At 41.4% G+C, this 20,508-nt stretch overlaps 1 protein-coding gene and 1 pseudogene across 1 annotated transcript in view; one reads left to right on the forward strand and one right to left on the reverse strand.

Moving 5' to 3' along the window:
- PPP6C (protein phosphatase 6 catalytic subunit) overlaps positions 1 to 20,508 on the reverse strand; it is a 40,154-nt gene that overhangs the window by 16,237 nt on the left and 3,409 nt on the right. The gene's annotated exons all lie outside the window — the stretch shown is intronic.
- Positions 7,398 to 7,720, forward strand: LOC114212792 (mitochondrial import inner membrane translocase subunit TIM14 pseudogene; annotated as a pseudogene).

The raw sequence follows: 20,508 nt of genomic DNA on the forward strand, positions 1-20,508 counted from the left end.
GTCAGTAGAGCACCCGACTCTTGGTTTTGGCTCAGGTCATGATTTCACGGTTTGGAGATCAGGCCCTGCAGCAGGCTCCATGCTCAGCACGGAGTCTGCTTGGGTTTCTCACTCCTCCCTCTGCCCCTCCTCCTCCCACCTCTAAAATGAGTTAATGAATCTTTAAATAAATAAATACAGTAAATTGCAAACCATGCACTTACCATATGACCTAACAACTGCACTCTTAGCAATGAAAATTTATGTCCACATAAAAATCTGTGCACAAATGTCAAGAGAAGCTTAATTCATAACAGCCAAAAACTGGAAATAAGTTGATGTCCTTCAACAAGTGAATAGTTAAACCAATTGTGCTATATTTATTCCATGGAATACTATTCAGCAATAACAAGAAACTATTGACACACCTGGATGAATCTCAAGAGGTTTATGCTGAGAGAAAAAAAAAAACCTATCCCAAAGGTTACATACTGTATGATTCCATTTATATAACATTCTCGAAATAACAAATTTATAGAAATGGAGACACAGGGGTGCCTGGGTAACTCAGTCGGTCTGCCTTCGGCTCAGGTCATGATCCCAGGGTCCTGGGATTGAGCCCCACATCGGGTTCCCTGCTCCGCGGGAAGCCTGCTTCTCCCTTTCCCACTCCCCCTGCTTGTGTTCCCTCTCTTGCTGTCTCTCTCTCTCTCTCAAATTGATAAATAAAATCTTTAAAAAGGAAGGAAGGAAGGAAGGAAGGAAGGAAGGAAGGAAGGAAGGAAGGAAGGAAGGAAGGAAGGAAGAGAAATGGAGACCTCCTTAGTGGTTGCCAGGGGTCCAGAAATTAGGGGCGGCAGGAAGGAAGTGGATATGGTTATAAAAGGACAAAATGAGGAATTCTTGTGGTAATGGAAGTATCTTGAATATGGTATTGGATACATAAAACTACAGATGTAATAAAAGTGCAGAGAAATAAATACACACACACAAATGACTACAAGTAAAACTGGAGAAATCTGAACAAGATCATGGGTTGTATCAACATCAATATCCTGGTTCTGGTATTTTTACTATAGTTCTACATGACCTTACTACTAGGGAAAACTGAATGAAGGGTACACGGGATCTCTCAGTATTACTTCTTACAACTACAAATAAATCCAGTTATCTCAAAATTAAAAGATTAAAATTAATTAATTACAAAATGTAAACTTAAAATTGAGGCGTCAACCCTACTTTTTAAAAAAAACTCTAAGTGTTTGCATTTAAAAAATATTTGTCCTCTGAAAACACTCATATCAAAAGATTTCATAGAAGGAAAATGACTCTCACAACAATGCAGTGGAGAAGGAAGTGTACAGTCCTGCTGCACATGGAGAACCGGAGGAGAACCTACCTTCCATCTGAGACCGGTTTATAGTACAGTCAGAGGCCCTACCAGATTTTATAATAGGTCTGCCAAGAAAGGAGAAATTAAACTACACAAGCATTAAAAAAATATTTAAAAATAAAAATTAGTTGATTAATTAAAAAAGGGGCACCTTACTGGCTTGTCAGGGTCATGAGTTCAAGCCCCACGTTGGATGTAGAGCTTACTTAAAAACAACAACAACTACACAAGCATAATGAAATGATTAAGAAATCTAAGAGCTTCCTGGGTGGCGCAGTTGGTTGAGCCTCCAACTCTTGGTTTCGCCTCAGGTCATGACCTCAAGGTTGTAGGATCAGCCCTGCATGGGGCTCCATGCTCAGCAGGGAGTCTGCTTGTCCCTCTCCCTCTGCTCCTCCCCAACACGTGTGCACATGCTCTCTCACTCTTCTCTCTCTCTCTCAAATAAAGTCTTAAGAAAAAATTAAGAAATCTAAACGCTAGGGATGCCTGGCTAGCTCAGTTGGTAGAGCATGCGACTCTAGAACTTGGGGTTGTAGGTCTGAACCTCACATTGGGTGTAGACATCACTTTAAAAAATAAAAAAATAAATAAAAATCTAAAAGCTACAATTTAGGGCGCCTGGGTGGCTCAGTGGGTTAAGCGTCTGCCTTTGGCTCAGGTCATAATCTCAGGGTCCTGGGATCGAGTCCCACATCGGGCTCCCTGCTCAGCAGGAGTCTGCTTCTCCCTCTGCCCCTTGCTCTGTACGTGCTCTCTCTCTCAAATACATAGAATTTTAAAAAATAAATAAATAATAAAAGCTACAATTTAACTAAACATACAAAAGACACAATTTAACAACCACAGCTACTTCATACAGAGCCAGGCATAGGAGAGAACTCACAACGACAGATGACGGGGGAAGGGTGGGGCAGGGGGGTAGATAGTGGAAGCCTCGCAAAAGAAAATGAGGGGAAATGCAGCTGCTTAGAAAATTTCAAAATAAAAAGTTTGTTCTTATTCTTAGGATAAGTTCCTGATCTTCAAATAGAACCTCAAAGGCACGATCTTTCTTTTGGCCTGGAGTCCTTCTGGCTTTGGGCCCCGAGCAGCTAGCTCCTTCTTGTGTTGAATTTCCCACAACTCTCAGATGCTTCACCAAACAGCCTTAGTCCTGCCAATAATCCATCCACTATTCCTAATAGGAACAGATACCAGTGAGTGAAACAATGTTTTTGAACTGAGAGCCTTAACTTTATAATGAAAGATGGTTTCTCAAGGTTACTTCAGTTAAAAAATTCTGGTTTACATTTGTAAAAGAAAAAAATCCAGCTTTTTATTTCCTATGTAGGGAAAACCCAGTTCTTCCCTAGTGTGTGCTTCTTTCCTGTGTGTGTCTCCTCTCCTAGTCACACAGAACACTCGCACTTCCGGTCACCGGAATGTGTGGAGGTTTTTTCCCCACAACAAGCAATTCTTTGTGACACTAGCTGGTTGTCCTACAATTTAACTCAATTCTGACACTATCCACATAGAGGTAACATCATATCCCACAAGGGCTCAGCCCCACAAGACTGTCACCTCCTTCCCCCCCCCATCCCCACACACTTCAGACATCAGTCACAAGCTCAGTTTATCACCTGCGCTTCTGACCAACCAGCTACAGATCAAAGATTATGGAGGTTACAAAGACCTCCTCCTTGGGTCTAATTAATTTGCTAGAGCAGCTCACAGAACTCAGGAAAACATTTACTTACATATACCAGTTTATTAAAGAACATGACAAAGGATACAAATGAACATTCCAATGGAAGCTCTCTGAACTCCATATTTCAGAGATTGTATGGAAGCTTCATCATGTAGACATGATCCATCATTAACTCCATTTTCAGCCCTGCTCCTTTCTGAAGAGAATGGGGCGCAGGACTGAAAATGCCAAGCTTCTAATCATGTTTTGGTTTTTCCAGTGACCAGCCTATATTGAGGAGCCAACTGGGAGCCCACCCAGAGTCACCTCTTTAGAACAAAAGACACTCCTATTACCCAGGAAATTGTAAAGGTTTTTGTGCTAAGAACTGGGGACAGAGGGGTGCCTGGGTGGCTCAGTCGTTAAGCGTCTGCCTTCGGTTCAGGTCATGATCTCAGGGTCCTGGGATCGAGCCCCGCGTTGGGCTCCCTGCTCAGCAGGAAGCCGGCTTCTCCCTCTCCCATTCCCCCTGCTTGTGTTCCCTCTCTCACTGTGTCTCTAATAAATAAATAAAATCTAAAAATAAAAATTAAAGTAAAAAAATTAAAATTAAAAAAAAGAACTGGGGACAGAGACCAATATATATATTTATTTCTATTATCTCTCTGCATTAAAAACCATCTGTGTCAAATCTTTCACTTGACCCAGATGATGTAAGACTGAGACCCACAAACACTCAGGTCACTAAGCTACTTAATCTTAGCAAGAGATCTGGAATCCAGGTTACCTACCACTTTTTGCTATACTATCTTGAATATTTACTGAGAGCCTAACATGATACCAGTAATTCTAGAAACAAAGTAAGTAAAAAGTAAAGACCAAACAGACTAAAAGCCCTGCTCTCAAGAGGTTTACACTCTAATGAGGAGAGGTATAGAAAATAAAGAAGTAAGTAAAATATATATTCATACTACTTTTTCAGTTAGTGGTAGGAGGAATGGAGAAAAATTAAGCATTGTAATGGGAGTAAATGGTGGCAGGGGCAGGAGGCAGTACTGACATCTTAAATAGGGTGAGCACAGAAGCCTTACTCATGAAGTGACTTCTGAGCAAAAATCAGAAATAGGTAAGGTTATGGGGGAACAGTATTGCAGCCAGAGAGAACAGTAAGTACAAAATGCTTAGAAGAAAGTATGGTTGCTGTCTGAGAAACATCAAAGCTGGAGTGGTTAGTGGACTGAATTAAAAAAAACAGGAGAGCACCACAGAATATTTTTAGGTACTTGGGGGTGAATGTAAGGACCTGGCTTTTACCAGGAAGCCATTGGGAGGCCCTAAGCAGGGAGTGATTATGATCTTATGTCTGCTATATTTTATGGGCTATGAGGAACTCAGGAATAGGAAAAAGGTAAAGGCAGAAACAGGACACCACTTAGGGAGTTTCTACAATAATCTAGGTAAAAGTTAATACTGGTTTGGACCGGCATTATTAAAGTAGGAAATGGTCACAAGTGAACAAATTCCAGATGTTTTCTGAACATAGTATCCACTAGATTTGAGAACAGTTGGAAAGAGAGTATTGAAAGAAAGGAATCAAGGATGACTCAATGTTTTTGGCTTAAGGGGCGCCTGGGTGGCGGTTAAGCGTCCAATTCTTGGTTTTGGCTCAGGTCATGATCTCATGGGTTGTGAGATCAAGCCCTACATCGGGCTTCGCTTCACACTCAGGAGGGAGTCTGCTTGAAGATTCTCTCCTTCTGTCCCTCCCCCAACTCGTGTGCTCTCTCTCTAATAAGTAAATAAATCTTTTTTATTTATTTTTAAAGATTTATTTATTTGACACAGTCAGAAAGAGAGCATGCACAAGCAAGCAGAGCGGCAGGCAGAGAGAGAGGGAGAAGCAGGCTCCCCGCTGAGCAAAGAGCCCCACAGGGCGCTCGATCCCAGGACCCTGGGATCATGACCTGAGCCAAAGGTAGACGCTTAACCAACTGAGCCACCCAGGCACCCCAATAAATAAATCTTTAAAAAAAATTTTTGGCTTGGGGTGCCTGGGTGGCTCAGTCGTTGAGCATCTGCCTTCGGCTCAGGTCATGATCCCGGGGTCCTGGGATTGAGCCCCGCATCAGGCTCCCTGCTCAGCGGGAAGCCTGCTTCTCTCTTTCCCACTTGCCCTGCTTGTGTCTCCTCTCTCACTGTGTCTCTCTCTGTCAAATAAATAAATAAAATCTTTAAAAAAAAAATTTTTTTTTGGCTTAAGTAACTGCAAGGGTGTTAATAGTCATTATTGAGATAGTTAAGACTCCAAGGAAAGACTTTCTTATTGTTTTTTCCTTTTAAATAGAATTTATTTTTTAAAGCAGTTTTAGGTTCAGAGTAAAATTGAGAAGATACAAAGAATTCCCATATATCTGCTACTCACAAACACATACATACAGCCTCTTCCACTATCAACATTGCATAACAGAGTAGTACATTTGTTACTGATGAACATATGCTGATGCATCATTATTATGCAGAGTCCACAGTTTATATTAGGGTTCACTCTTGGTATTGTACATTCTATGGGTTTGGACAAATGTATAATGACATGTATACAGATTTATAGTATCATACTGAATAATTTCACTGCCCTAAAAATCCTCTGTGCTTCAGCTATTCATCCTTCCCTCCCCCAAACCCTGGACACCACTGATCTTTTTACTGTCATCATAGTTTTGCCTTTTCCAGTGTGTCATACAGTTTAAATCATACATAAGTAGACTTTTCAGATTCCCTTCTTTCACTTAATGACATGCATTTAAGGTCCCTTAATGTTTTTTAATGGCTTGATAGCTCATTTCTTCTTAGTACTAAATATTATTCCATTGTCTTGATGTACCAGTTTATTTACCCATTCACCTACTGAAGGACATGTTGGTTGGTTCCAAATTTTAGCAGTTATGAATAATGCTACCATAAACATTCATGTATAGCGTTTTGGGTGAACACAAGCTTTCAGTTAATTTGGGTAAATAGCAAGAAGCGTGACTGCTAGACTGTACAGTAAGAGTTTGGCAAGAAACTGCCAAACAATCTTCCAAAGTGGTTGTACTACTTTGCATTCCCAGCAAGCATGAATGTGAGTTCCTGTTACTCCCCAACTTTCCCAACATTTGGTGATATCAGTGTTCTGGATTCTGGCTGTTCTGATAGGCTTGTAGTGGTATAACGTTGTTGTTGTTGTTTGTTTTTTAAGATTTTATTTATTTATTTGATAGCGAGAGACACAGCAAGAGAGGGAACACAAGCAGGGGGGAGTGGGAGAGGGAGAAGCAGGCTTCCCACCAAGCAGGGAGCCCAATGTGGGGCTTGATCCCAAGACCCTGGGATCATGACCTGAGCTGAAGGCAGACACATAAAGACTGAACCACCCAGGTGCCCTGGTATAACATTGTTTTAATTTGCATTTATTTTCCTAATGATGTGCGATGAAGAGTACCTTTTCATATGCTTGTCATTTGTAGATCTTTTTTAGTGAAGTGTCTGCTCAGGTCTTTGGCCCATTTTTTAATGAAGCAGTTTGTTTTCATATTGCTGAATTTTATGAGTTCTTTGCATATTAGGGATAAAAGTCCTTTATTAGATGTGTATTTGCAAACACTTTCTCCCAGTGTGTGGCTTGTCTTCTTGTTCTGAGAGTGTCTTTTACAAAGCAAAAGTTTTTAATTTTAATGAAGTCCAGCTTATCAATTATTTCTTGCATGAGCAGATTGTTCTGATTTGTTTGTTTAGTTTGGGGGATACGGAACAAGGAATTTGATTTTTTAAAATTTTTTATTGTTATGTTAATCACCATACATTACATCATTAGTTTTTGATGTAGTGTTCCATGATTCATTGTTTGTGCATAACACCCAGTGCTCTATGCAGAATGTGCCCTCTTTAATACCCATCACCAGGCTAACCCATCCTCCCGGCCCCCTCCCCTCTAGAACCCTCAGTTTGTTCTTCAGAGTCCATCATCTCTCATGGTTCATCTCCCCCTCTGATTCCCCCCCTTCATTCTTCCCCTCCTGCTATCTTTTTTTTTCTTAACAAGGAATTTGATTTTTTTTTTTAAACCTCATTGAGATATGATTCACATACCAAAAAATACCCCTTTAAAGCACAACATTCTATTGTTTTTTTAGTATACTCAGTGTTTGGAATTCATCATCATAATTAGTTTTAGAACATTTTCAGTGCTTGCTGGTGGTGGCTGTGTCACTGTCTGGTAGAGGCGTGGGAATGTGGCCTTTGAGCTGGGATGAACCTTGCTCTCGGTGAAGGCCAGGGAGCTGAGTGAGAGCCATGGACAGTATAACGGCAGCAGTTGGACTGACCGCTGCTGCTGCAGGATTTGCAGGATGTTATGTTTTGCAAGCCAGTGAAACATATGGAGCCTCAAGTGAAACAAGTTTTTCAATGTCTACCAAAATCTGCCTTCAGTGGTGGCTTATAGAAGTGGGTTGGAACCAAAATGACAAAACGAGAAGCAGCATTAATACTAGGCATACTATTGCCAATAAAGGAAAAATAAGAGCTGCTCATCGATGAATTATGTTTTTAAAAATCACCCAGACAAGGGAGAATCTCCTTATATAGCAGCCAAAATCAGTGAAGCTGAAGATTTACTAGAAGGCCAAGCTAAAAAGTGAAGTAAATGTGTGATGAATTTTAAGTTTTTATTAGTTTATGTATATGCGTGACAGCTTTTTATAATAAAATGCCTCAAAGCTACAAATTAAAAAAAGAACACTTTCATCATCCCTCAAAAAGCTATGTACCCATTGGTAGCCTCCTCCCACAACCCCACCCCACAGCTCTAGGCAATCACTTATCTTCTTTCTGTCTCTATGGCTTTGTCCACTCTGGACATCTGGATATGTGGCCTTTATGTGACTGGCTTCTTTCACTTAATATAATGCTTTTCATTATATGTAATGAAAATGCTTTTCCATACTGTAACATGTGTTGTTACTTTGTTCCTTTTTTAAATAAATAATATTCCACTGTACATATTTATCACATTTTACTTATCCATTCACCAGTTGCTACACATTTGGATGGTTTCCATTATTTGGCTCTCAGAATCTGATTTTGACACATTAAATCTCAGACGCCTATCAGACTTCCAAGTGCCCCAGATGTGCTGTAAACAAGTGATCAAATGAGTCTTGAATTCAAGGAAAAGGATCTGAGCCAGAGAGACCAATTTAGAGATTGTCAGGATATACATACACACATACATACATACATACATGAGACTAGAAGACATAACTAAAGTGGTAGCTACAAAGAGAGGAAAGGATAAGATCAAGAAATGATCCTTAAGATACACCAATATTTGGAAATTAGGGAAAATAGGAGGAACAACCAAAAGAGACAGCTTGGTGAGACAGAAAGGCAACCATGAGCATGTGGTATCCTGGAAGTCCAGTGAAGAAAATATTTCAAAAGAGGAGTGATCGGGGGCACCTAGGCGGTTCAGTCAGTTAAGCATCTGCCTTTGGCTCGGGTCATGATCCCGGAGCCCTGGGATAGAGCCCCATGTCAGGCTCCCTGCTTGGTGGGGAGTCTGCTTCTCCCTCTGCCCCTCACCCCGCTCTTGTGCTCTCTCTCCCTCTCTCACCCTCTTTCTCTCTCTCAAATAAGTAAATAAAATCTTTAAAAGAGAGAGAGAGAGAGTGATCAAGGGGCGGGGGCAAAAAAGCAAAAGAGGAGTAATCAACTATGTTCAATGCTGCTGGAAGGTCAAATTTTGGAGAAATAGAGTAGGGCTGAGAGGGAATACTCCTTTAAGCCTAATCAACAAGTACCATTCCCAGAATATTTTATACTCTACAAAAAGGGGCATACCAATTAATACCATGGTATAGTTCAAAGGTTAAGAGCACAGCCTTTGAAGTCCAAAAAGATCAGAGGTCAAAATTCAGCTCTACCTCTTACCTATTACTTAGCTTACTGTTTGTTACCTTAGCTGTGTACCCCTGAGCAAGTATCTTGATCGTTCTCTGTGTCTCAGTTTCCTCATCCACAAAATAGAGACACCTACCTGGAGATGGTGAGAATTAAATAAGATAGTGCACGCAAAGTGCTCTGCAGAGTTTAATACATATACACAGGGTTATATACTCAGTCTGCCACATATATATGTACTCTGAAATATAAAACATGACCTAAAAGGATATACACCAAGCCCACAATAGCAGTTGCTGGAGATGTCAAACAAAAGGAATTCTACTTTCATCTTTATTTCTTTTACTTTCTAAAAAAGCATGAAAAACATTTATTCTTCGTAGAAGGAAAAAGATATGTTGGTAGATTATTTTTCCTATTTTCCAGTAGTTACTGCATGTCTTAAAAAAAAAAAAACTAAAATGTCAAAACTAGAAAAGAGCCTTAACTGAAAAAAAAGCAAGACGCAAAATAATGTACATGCTACCTCTTATATTAAAGAAAAAACATATATATACATACACATATACATACACACACTTGCTTATACTTGTACATGCCTAAACTGTTGTTTCTGGGAAGATCCATAAGAAACACAACACTGGCTGCCAATATGAGGAAGGGAACTGGGTGCTGGGGGCAGAAGTGGAAGGAAGACTTAACATTTATTTATAGTCTTTTATACCTTTTAAGTTTGAAGAAATAGGAATGTATTACCTATACAAAAAAACTTATTAGAGGGTCCCTGGGTGGCTCAGTTGGTTAAGCGACTGCCTTCAGCTCAGGTCATGATCCTGGAGTCCAGGGATCGAGACCCACATCGGGCTCCCTGCTCAGCGGGGGTCTGCTTCTCCCTCTGACCCTCTTCCCTCTGGTGCTCTCTCTCTCTCATTCTCTCTCAAATAAGTAAATAAAATCTTAAAAAAAAAAAACTTATTAGAAACATATTACCAGAAAGAATAGTCTTTCCAGCAGATGGTACTGGGGCAACTGGATTTCCACATGCAAAAGAATGAAACTGGACTCCTACCTCACAGCATTTACAAAAATTAATTCATAAAGGATGAATGACCTAAATATAAGAGCTTAAACTATGAAACTCTTAGAAGAAAACATAGGGGTAAATCTTCTTGACCTTGGATTTGACAATAAAGTCTTAGATACATCAAAAGAATGAGCGATAGGGGCGCCTGCATGGCTCGGTTGAGTGTCCGACTCTCGATTTCGGCTGGGTCATGATCTCAGGATTGTGCCCTCAAGCCCCATGTCAGGCTCCATGCTCAGCACGGAGTCAGCTTGAGATTCCCTCTTCTTCTGCTCCTCCCCTCCCCCACACTTGCACATGCACTGTCTCCTTCTCTAAAACAAGTAAGTCTTAAAAAAAAAAAAGAGCGATAAAAGAAAAAAAAATAGATAAACCGGACTTCATCAAAATTAAAAAGCCTGTGTGCATCTAAGGACATTATCAAGAAAGTGAAGAGACAACCAACCCACAGAATGGGAGAAAATATTGGAAATCATATATTTGACAGGGGTTTACCATCCAGAATATAGGAAGAACTAAAACTCAACAAAAAGATAAAAAACTCAATTAAAAAATGGCCAAAGGGGGTGCCTGGGTGGCTCAGTTGGTTAAGCGTCCAACTCTTGGTTTTGGCTCAGGTCATGACCTCAGGGTGGTGAGATCAAACCCTGCACCCAGCTCCCTGCTCAGCAGAGAGTCTGCTTAGGATTCTCTCTCTCCCTTTCCCTCTGCCCCTCCCCTCATGAGTGCGCACTCACGCTCTCTCTCTCAAATAAGTAAGTCTAAAAAAAACGGGCAAAAGACTTGAATAGGCATATTTCCCAAGAAAATATACAAATGGCCAATAAGCACATTAAAAAATACTCAGTACCAGGCGCCTGGGCAGCTCAGTTGGTTAAGCGACTGCCTTCAGCTCAGGTCATGATCCTGGAGTCCCAGGATTGAGTCCCGCATTGGGCTCCCTGCTCAGCAGGGAGTTTGCTTCTCCCTCTGACCCTCCCCCCCTCATATGCTCTCTCTCTCTCTCTCTCTCTCTCTCTCTCTCTCTCATTCTCTCTCTCAAATAAATATCTTTAAAAATTTTTTTTAAAATAAAATAAAAAATACTCAGTATCGTTAGTCATTATGGAAATAAATGCAAATCAAAACCACAATGGGGTAACACTTCAAAAATACTGGGGTGACAAGTTTTTAAAAATGAAAAATAACAAGTGCTAGCAAGAATGTGGAGAAACTGGAACCCTCACACATTGCTGATAGGAATGTAAAATGGGACAGCCACTTTGGAAAACAGTCTGACAATTCTTCAAAATGATAAAAAGAGGGGCACCTGGGTGGCTCAGTAGTTAAGCGTCTGCCTTCGGCTCAGGTCCTGATCCCGGGGTCCTGGGATCAAGCCCCGCATGGGGCTCCCTGCTCTGCGGGAAGCCTGCTTCTCCCTCTCCCACTCCCCCTGCTTGTGTTCCCTCTCTCGCTGTGTCTCTCTCTGTCAAATAAATAAATAAAATCTTAAAAAAATAAATAAATAAATAAATAAATAAAATCTAAAAGAAAGAAATGATAAAAAGAATTATGACATGCCCAGAACTACCCCACCTAGGTATAAAGCCAAAAAACTGAAAGCAAGGACTCAAACAGATACCTTTACACCAGTGTTACTACAGCATTATTCACAACAGCCAAAAAGTGAAAACAACCAAAGTGTCCATCCACAGATGAATGGATTAACAAAATGTGGTACATCCATACAATGGAATATCATTGAACCATAGAACAAAATGAAGTAATGGTACATGCTACAAAGTAGATGAGCCTTGAGAACGTTATACCAGTCACAAAAGGCCACATACTATATGATTTGATCTATTTTTTTTAAAGATTTATTTATTTATTTATTTGACAGAGAGAGAGAGAGAGAGAGAGAGAGAGAGCAAGAAAGGGAACACAAGCAGGGGGAGTGGGAGAGGGAGAAGCAGGCTTCCCTCAGAGCAGAGAGCCCAACGCAGGGCTCAATCCCAGGGCTCTGGGATCATGATCTGAGCCGAAGGCAGACGCCCAACAACTGAGCCACCCAGGCACCCCTAGATGATTCAATTTAAATGAAATATTCAGTATGGGCAAATCCATAGAGATAGAAAGTAGATTAGTGGTTGCCTATGCCTGGCGTTTAGGATAAGGGGGAAATGGGGAGTTACTGCTAACAGATATGGAATTTCTCTTTGGGGTAATGAAAATGTACAAACACTGATTATGGTGATAATTGCAAACTTTGAATATACTAAAACCCACTGAATTGTACACTTTAAAAGTTAGTTTTTTTAATTTAAAAAATATTTTTATTCATTTATTTGAGAAAGAGAGAGCAGTGGGGAGAGAAAGAGGGAGTGGTAGAGAGAATCTCAAGCAGACTCTGTGCTGAGTGTCTCATGACCCCAAGATCATGACCTGAGCCAAAATCAAGAGTTGGATACTTAAGCAACTGAGCCACTCACGCACCCCTTTAAAAGTTCATTTTAGAGGGGCGCCTGGGTGGCTCAGTTGGTTACGCGACTGTCCTCAGCTCAGGTCATGATCCCACGGTCCTAGGCTTGAGCTCCCCATCAGACTCTCCGCTCAGCAGGGAGTCTGCTTCTCCCTCTCCCCTTGTGCTCTCGCTCTAAGTAAATAAATAAAATCTTTAAAAATAATAAATAAGGGGTGCCTGGGTGGCTCAGTCGTTGGGCGTCTGCCTTCGGCTCAGGTCGTGGTCTCGGGGTTCTGGGATTGGGCCCCGCATTGGGCTCCCTGCTCCGCGGGAGGCCTGCTTCTTCCTCTCCCACTTCCCCTGCTTGTGTTCCCTCTCTCACTGTGTCTCTGTCAAATAAATAAAATCTTTAAAAAATAAATAAATAAAAATAAAAATAATAAAAATAATAAATAAAATAAAATCTTAAAGAGGCACCTGGCTGGCTCAGTCAGGAGAGCATGCCACTCTTATCTCAGGGTTGTGAGTTCAAGCCCCACAATGGGCATGGAGCCTACTTAAAATTTAAAAATAAATAAATAATCTTAAAAATAAGTAAAGTTAATTTTATGATATTTAAGTTATTTCTCAATAAAGCTATTATTTTATTTAAATATATATATTACCTGTTAAAAGATAACAATTACCACCTTGATGAGAACCACTCAAAACCACTCCTCATGGACATGGCTATCCTTCCAATTTCAAACATTTCTGAAATTTTGTTTCTGATGTTATACAATTTTTTTTAAAGATTTTATTTATTTATTTGACAGAGAGAGACACGAGAGAGGGAACACAGGAGGGGGAGTGGGAGAGGGAGAAGCAGGCTTCCTGCTGAGCAGGGAGCCCAATGCGGGCCTCAATCCCAGGACCCTGGGATCATGACCTAAGCCGAAGGCAGACGCTTAATGACTGAGCCACCGATGTTATACAATTTTTTTCTTAATTATTGTTTGGTTTGGGCGGTTGCCTTTCATTTTTTTTTTAAGATTTTATTTATTTGAGAGAGAGAATGAGATAGAGAGAGAGCATGAGAGGGTCAGAGGGAGGAGCAGACTCCCTGAGCAGGGAGCCCGATGCGGGACTCGATCCCGGGACTCCAGGATCATGACCCGAGCCGAAGGCAGTCGCTCAACCAACTGAGCCACCCAGGCACCCCTACAATTTTTAAAAATAAAATATAGTGATGTTTTTAAAAATATTTCATTTATTTATTTGGGGGAGAGAGAGCACACACGTGCTGAGAGCACATGAGGGTGCGGGGGGGACAGAAGGCGAGGGAGAGACAATCTTAAGCAGACTCCCCGATGAGTGCGGAGCCCAACGTGGGGCTCGATCTCACAACCTGGAGATCACGAACTGAGCCGAAACCAAGAATCGGACACTTAACCAATTGAGCCAACCAGGAGCCCCTAAAACAATACAGTGATGTTTTCAAGTACCTATCTTGGGACCTTATCTACCTTTCTTAGGTATAATGCCTTGCCTAATTAATATTTGTAATATTTTTTTAGGTACACTCACCAAACCTTCTCAAAGAGAATTCTACCCAATGTATTTGTAGAAGTGCTTTGCTGTAATCTGTACAAGAGTGGGCAGAGTTTTCTGTGTGTTGCCCATGAGACCTGCATGTTATCAGGCACCTGTCCCATCCACACTTCCTTTTGGATTTTATATCTTTTAAGAACAGGCCAAACTTCTATCAGGGAAGGTCAGAACCCATACCAGGAGTACAATTTGAATGTATATTTCCCCCAACACATCCTTGGACACAAGCCATCAAAGAAGTTACCTCCCGTTCTTCTCTCCACAATGCATCTCTGAAAGAGAAAAGTTCTCTATCTCCTACAATGTTGATTTCTCTACTTGCCCACGCTCACAAAGCTGTTGGTTACTTGTAAATTTGGGGGCTCCACGGGCGCCTGGGTGGCTCAGTCGGTTAGGCGACTGCCTTCGGCTCAGGTCATGATCCTGGAGTCCCGGGATCGAGTCCCGCATCGGGCTCCCTGCTCAGCAGGGAGTCTGCTTCTCCCTCTGACCCTCTTCCCTCTCATGCTATCTCTCATTCTCTCTCTCTCAAATAAATAAATAAAATCTTTAAAAAAAAAAAATTGGGGGGCTCCACTGCGCACACCCCTAAAAGATCAATTACTAAAATGTTACCTAAGGAAACCTACTATAGGGGCACCTGGGTGGCTCAGTCGGTTGGCCATCTGCCTTTGGGTTGGGTCATGATCCCAGGGTCCTGGGATCAATCCCCACATTGGGCTCCCTGCTCCGAGGGGAACCTGCTTTTCCCTCTCCCTGCCCCTCCCCCTGCTTGTGCATGCTCTCTTTCTCTCTCTCTCTGTCAAATGAATAAATAAAATCTTAAAAAAAAAAAAAAAAGGTAAGAAAAGAAAGAAGCCTACTATAAACTCCACTCTGAAATAAGCCAAACTGTCCTTTAGGGAGGCCTGTCATCACCCTGCATTATACTGCCCTCCTTTCCCAACTGTTTTTTCCCAAATTACACTTTAATGTCATGTCATCCACCTGTGGTAAGGGGCATTATAGGAACAGAGCTTGTCATCGTGTAGACTATAAACAAGATGCATAGGATGCTCTTATTAAACAGTTACCTTCAAGGAGGACCCAGGGCAGGACCGTCTCTGCTCCCTCTATCAAGGATAGATGTGATTTCCTGAGAAGCTTGTGTTTGTCATCTTTTAGACTTGGGGAATTTTTTAGCTGATCAGTTTCTATTTTTCAGTAGACTCCTTGAAACCTTAGGGCTTAATCTCAAAGAAGTAATCTGGTCATCACAGCTTTTATTTTATATACAATTCTCACTTTTAGGGGCGCCGGGGTGACTCAGTCGTTAAGCGCCTGCCTTCGGCTCAGGTCATGATCTCAGGGTCCTGGAATCGAGCCCTACATCGGGCTCCCTGCTCGGCAGGAAGCCTGCTTCTCCCTCTCCCACTCCCCCTGCTTGTGTTCCCTCTCTTGCTGTGTCTCTCTCCATCAAGTAAATAAATAAAATCTTTAAAAAACAAAACAAGTCTTACTTTTACTGCTGGCTCCATCTTGGTTTCCTAACTTTACATTCTGTCTCATTTTTTTACTTATTCTATATGTAATTTATCTTGCTATATTGAATACACCTTTGTAAACCATTCTATATCCTTTTTGGGACAAATTAACATTTTGAAACTAATCACAGCACAGATTCCTGAGGGACTCCATGATTCCCATATGTGAATGTGCTAGAATTTGTACCCACATATGTCTGGCTCTCCTAGCCCATAATGCCCCTTGAACTGCAAGTCACCCCTGGTAACTGGCCCACACCCCCCAGTGCTGACCTGAAAGTAACAGTACAACATAAGCTCAAGAACGTTACTGTGAAACCCTGCCAATCTCAAAAGCTGGTGAGTGTCTAGGGAATACATGTAAACTACTTAGGCAGCATCTTCAAACCGAGACCAGGCACACTACCTTGAATAAAATAACAGCTGTCTCCTGTCACTGCCACTTCTGTAGTCCCAACTGAGGATTCAGAGTTGAGTTTCTAAGCCAAAGCCATTGCCTCTCATCTCTCCAGTTCAGCAGTAGCTTACACGTCCAAACCAAGCACACACAAAAGTAAGTCCATTAAATCTCAATACAAATTCTATACAAGTCAGCCAATTACACACACAGTGGCCTCAGAGAGCCCAGTCTTGCCATGGGGGAAGACACATGGTCCTTTCTTCCAAAGCCCTTCACAGCTTTGTTCTACTGCTTAGTTTGTACGAAGCGTGGTTTCTCTTACTGCTCCAAAACAGTCTCTGAGGCAAGATTCTCAATCTTATCCAATTTGGGGGCAAACTATACCCATCTCTCCCCACGGTGCCCAATTAGTTCCTAATCTTGAACAAATAGGGGTTCATAGCCCCCTTCTTAGAAGACCCTATTTTCCTTCTCTACCTTTTTTCAAGATACTTAGGGTTCCATTCCATTCTCTGCTCCTGTCTCTCTGTCCCCTCTTGTTCCTCAAATACACTGGGTTTTAAATTTTTGTGATTCTCTGTTTTGACCCTGCTATCTAACACATATCATTTCCTTTACTTACTTTAACATACTAGTATTTATACAGTCTCTTGGCTTAAGAAATAAAAATATATCTAAAATTATTTTTTACATAGCCTTTGTATAGCATTTCTACTATAATACAAATCACTGGGAATGAGGAGCTGGAATCCAAAATAATAATATTCACACCCTTAAAATCCAGAAGGAAATATCCATATCTTCAGTCTAAACCAGAGTTTCTTAGCCATGGCACTACCGATAATTCTTTCTTTTGGGGGGCTGCTGTCCTATGCGTTACAGGATGTTTAGCACCGTATCTGGCCTCTATACCCACTATATACCCATAGCAACTCCCTAACTGTGACAATCAAAAATGTCTCCAGAGGGCGCCTGGGTGGCTCAGTCGTTGGGCGTCTGCCTTCGGCTCGGGTCGTGGTCCCAGAGTCCTGGGATCGAGTCCCGCATCAGGCTCCCCGCTCGGCGGGAAGCCTGCTTCTCCCTCTCCCACCCCCCTGCTTGTGTTCCCTCTCTCACTGTGTCTCTCTCTGTCGAATAAATAAATAAAATCTTAAAAAAAAAAAAAAGTCTCCAGACACTGCCAAATATCTTCTCAGGGGCAAAATCACCCCCAGTTGAGAATCAATGGTATAGACCTTTCTTCTGAGTTTACTACTATTAGAGCTATTTATGTCTGGAGCACATTTGACAATCAGTAAATATCTGTTACCAGCCTGTGAATCCAACAGATATCTGGACATCTCTACCTCAATATCTTGACTTGGCAGCATCTCAGACTCAGGACAGCCCAAACCAAACTCCTTTGTATTCTTTTTTCTTTAAAGATTTTATTTATTTATTCATGAAAGACAGAGAGAGAGAGAGAGAGAGAGAGGCAGAGAGAGAAAGGCAGAGGGAGAAGCAGGCTCCCAAGGAGCAGGGAACCCGATGAGGGACTCGATCCCAGGACTCCAGGATCATGACCTGAGCCGAAGGCAGACGCTTAACCATCTGAGCCACCCAGGCGCCCGACTTTAAGCTAGTTACAGTATTTACTAAGTAATCTATGCCAGAACCTGAGATTACAATGAATTCTTCTCTCTTCCTCATAACCTAGACCTAACCTGTCAACAGGTCCTAGTACACCTTCTTCAACTCCTTTTATATGTTTATTTTTTTAGTAATCTGTACACCCAGCACGGGCCTTGAACTCATGACCCAGAGATCCAGTCGCATGCTTTTCTAACTGAGCCAACCAGGAGTCCCCATCTCCTTTTAAACACCACAATCACTTGTCACTGCCTTACTTTAAATTCTCATGTCACCTGGCCTACTGCTTCTATGACATTTTTGCCCATTCCAAACCATGGTCCACAAATGCTGCCAGAATCATATTTCTAAAACCTACTGTCACAGTCCTCCTTAAAAATTTCTCAAGAACACTCTTCTGTCTATGGCAGTGTTACCAAAACTCTATTCAGATACCATCTTTATGATTTTTGTCATATTCCTACCACATACAACAGTGTATCCCTGTAATAGTTTTCTTTGAATCTACTTTTCTTTTCAGTTAGCTACATCTTATTTTTTTTAAAGATTTTATTTATTTATTTGAGAGAGAGAGAGAGAGCAAGGGAACAAGTGGAGGAAGGGGCAGAGGGAGAGGGAGAAGCAGACTCCCCGCCAAGCAGGGAGCCCAACATGGGGTCTGATCCCAGGACCCTGAGATCACGACCGGAGCTGAAGGCAGACGCTTAACCCACTGAGCCACCCAGGCGCCCCAGTTAGCTACATTTTAAACAACATCCCAAAATCACGGTATGATTTGTTTTTCCCTGAAATATAAAAGCATTTCAAAGTGTCTATCCATGTACTGCCTAAAAGATAAAATTCCAAGTTTATCAGCCTCGTCTTCCATGATTAGGCCTCTGCCTGCCTTCCCAGCACCACCTCCAGCCATACCAAACTACTTGAACCAGCCATGTTCTTTCAGATTAAGCTATACCATTGCATATGGTATTTATTATGCTAGTGCATTTCTTTCCTTCCTGTTTTCTCTACCTGAACACACTCTGCTCATCCTCTCATTGTTCCTCCTTGGTGAAACCATCTCTAGTTCCAGTTAGATGCTTTTAATACGTTCCCCAATATCCTGAACAGCCCTCTATTATAGCACCTAACACACCATGTAACAATCATTTGTTTACCTCTCTATCTCCTTTACTATACTGAGAGCCCCTCAAAAAGAAGTATCAGATTCTATCTCTAGCACCCACAGGGAACAGTACTTGACAAAAGGAGACATCTGAAGAAATGTTTGTTGTAAAACAGTATACAATCAGATTCAACAAACCTTAACTGTTTGTCTATCACATACAAGACTGTTCTAAGACTATGGAGAACACAAAAATAAACAAATATGATCCTGGCCCTCAAGATGCTTGTAGTCTAATGGTAGAGACAGACATATTTGCATCATACAACACAGAGTGGTAAATGGAGCAATAAGGTGCTATGGGGCAAAGGTCGGTATAGAAAGAAAAAAATGGGAATTTTTTTTTAAGTAGGCTCCACGCCCAGCATGGAGCCCAACCAGGGGCCTGAACTCATCACCCTGAGATCAAGACCTGAGCTGAGATCAAGAGTCGGACGCTTAACCAACTGAGCCACCCAGGTGCCCCAAAAGTGGGAATTTTTAATAGCAAATAAATGCAGGTATATACTCTACTGAGTCACTGTGGCAAAACCCACATAAACCTCAAGTCCTGCTCTGATATTTGTTCTGCCTTACACAAGGATTGTGTAAATGACAGAATGGGCATGAAGGTACTCTGAAAACTGTAAGCAGCTATTGTACATTCTAATCATTGCTAATAATTCTGACCGTGGAATCCAGGAGCCCTGCATGGAGAAAGTGGCATCTGAGGCAGAGCTCAAAAGGGACATGGAGGGTATTGTATAGAGGAAACACAAATGGTAGTTATAGATGTGAACCCTGGACCCAGACTACCTAAGTTTGAATCCCAGCTCCTCCACTTACTTACTACCTGTATAACCATGTAAAGATACTTATAATCTGTCTGTGCTTCAGTTACCTATCTATCAAATGGGGCAAATATTAGTAGCCAACTCATAGATTATTAAATGATTTATTTGTGCTATGTAAGTATTAAAAATACTAGGTGACAGAGGCGCCTGGGTGGCTCAGTCGTTAAACATTAAGCATCTGTCTTCGGCTCAGGTCATGATCCCGGGGTCCTGGGATCGAGCCCCGCATCGGGAAGCCTGCTTCTCCCTCTCCCGCTCCCCCTGCTTGTGTTCCCTCTCTCGCTGTCTCTCTCTCTCTCTGTCAAATAAATAAATAAAATCTTTAAAAAAAAACAAAACAAATTGGGATGTGTCATAAATGTAAAATATACACATTTCACAGAGAGTACCCAAAAAAGGGCAAAATATTACATTAATAATTTTATATTGATTACATGTTGCAATTGGGTTAAATAAAATATTACTAAAATTAATTTCAACTGTTCCTTTCTATTTTTTTTAAATGTGACCATTCAAGGCTCATGTTTCTGAGCATTTTATTTCTACCAGACGGCACTGTTGTAGACTGTTTTCATAAAACATAGGGGAATGTGATTCTGTGGCCCAAAAGACAAACAAAATGCCAGGTATTATCAGAAAGGGTCTTGGAAACACAACACTCTTCCAGCCTTATATAATGCCCTTGTATGTCCCTAACTACCACACTGTGCTCGGTTTTCCTTGCAGTACCTGAAAAAGATACAACAAAAAAACAAACAACTTGGGTAAACGGAACGATCAATGAAACAAGCACTAAGATGAGTGACTAGACTAACGGATTGCAAGTCCGGAAGGATAAAGACTACCATATATGATGAGAA

Source organism: Eumetopias jubatus, unplaced genomic scaffold, assembly GCF_037043125.1.
Source record: "Eumetopias jubatus isolate StellerSeaLion01/CBP00866 unplaced genomic scaffold, mEumJub1_p1.0 scaffold_15, whole genome shotgun sequence".
In the NCBI taxonomy this organism is placed as follows: domain Eukaryota; kingdom Metazoa; phylum Chordata; class Mammalia; order Carnivora; family Otariidae; genus Eumetopias; species Eumetopias jubatus.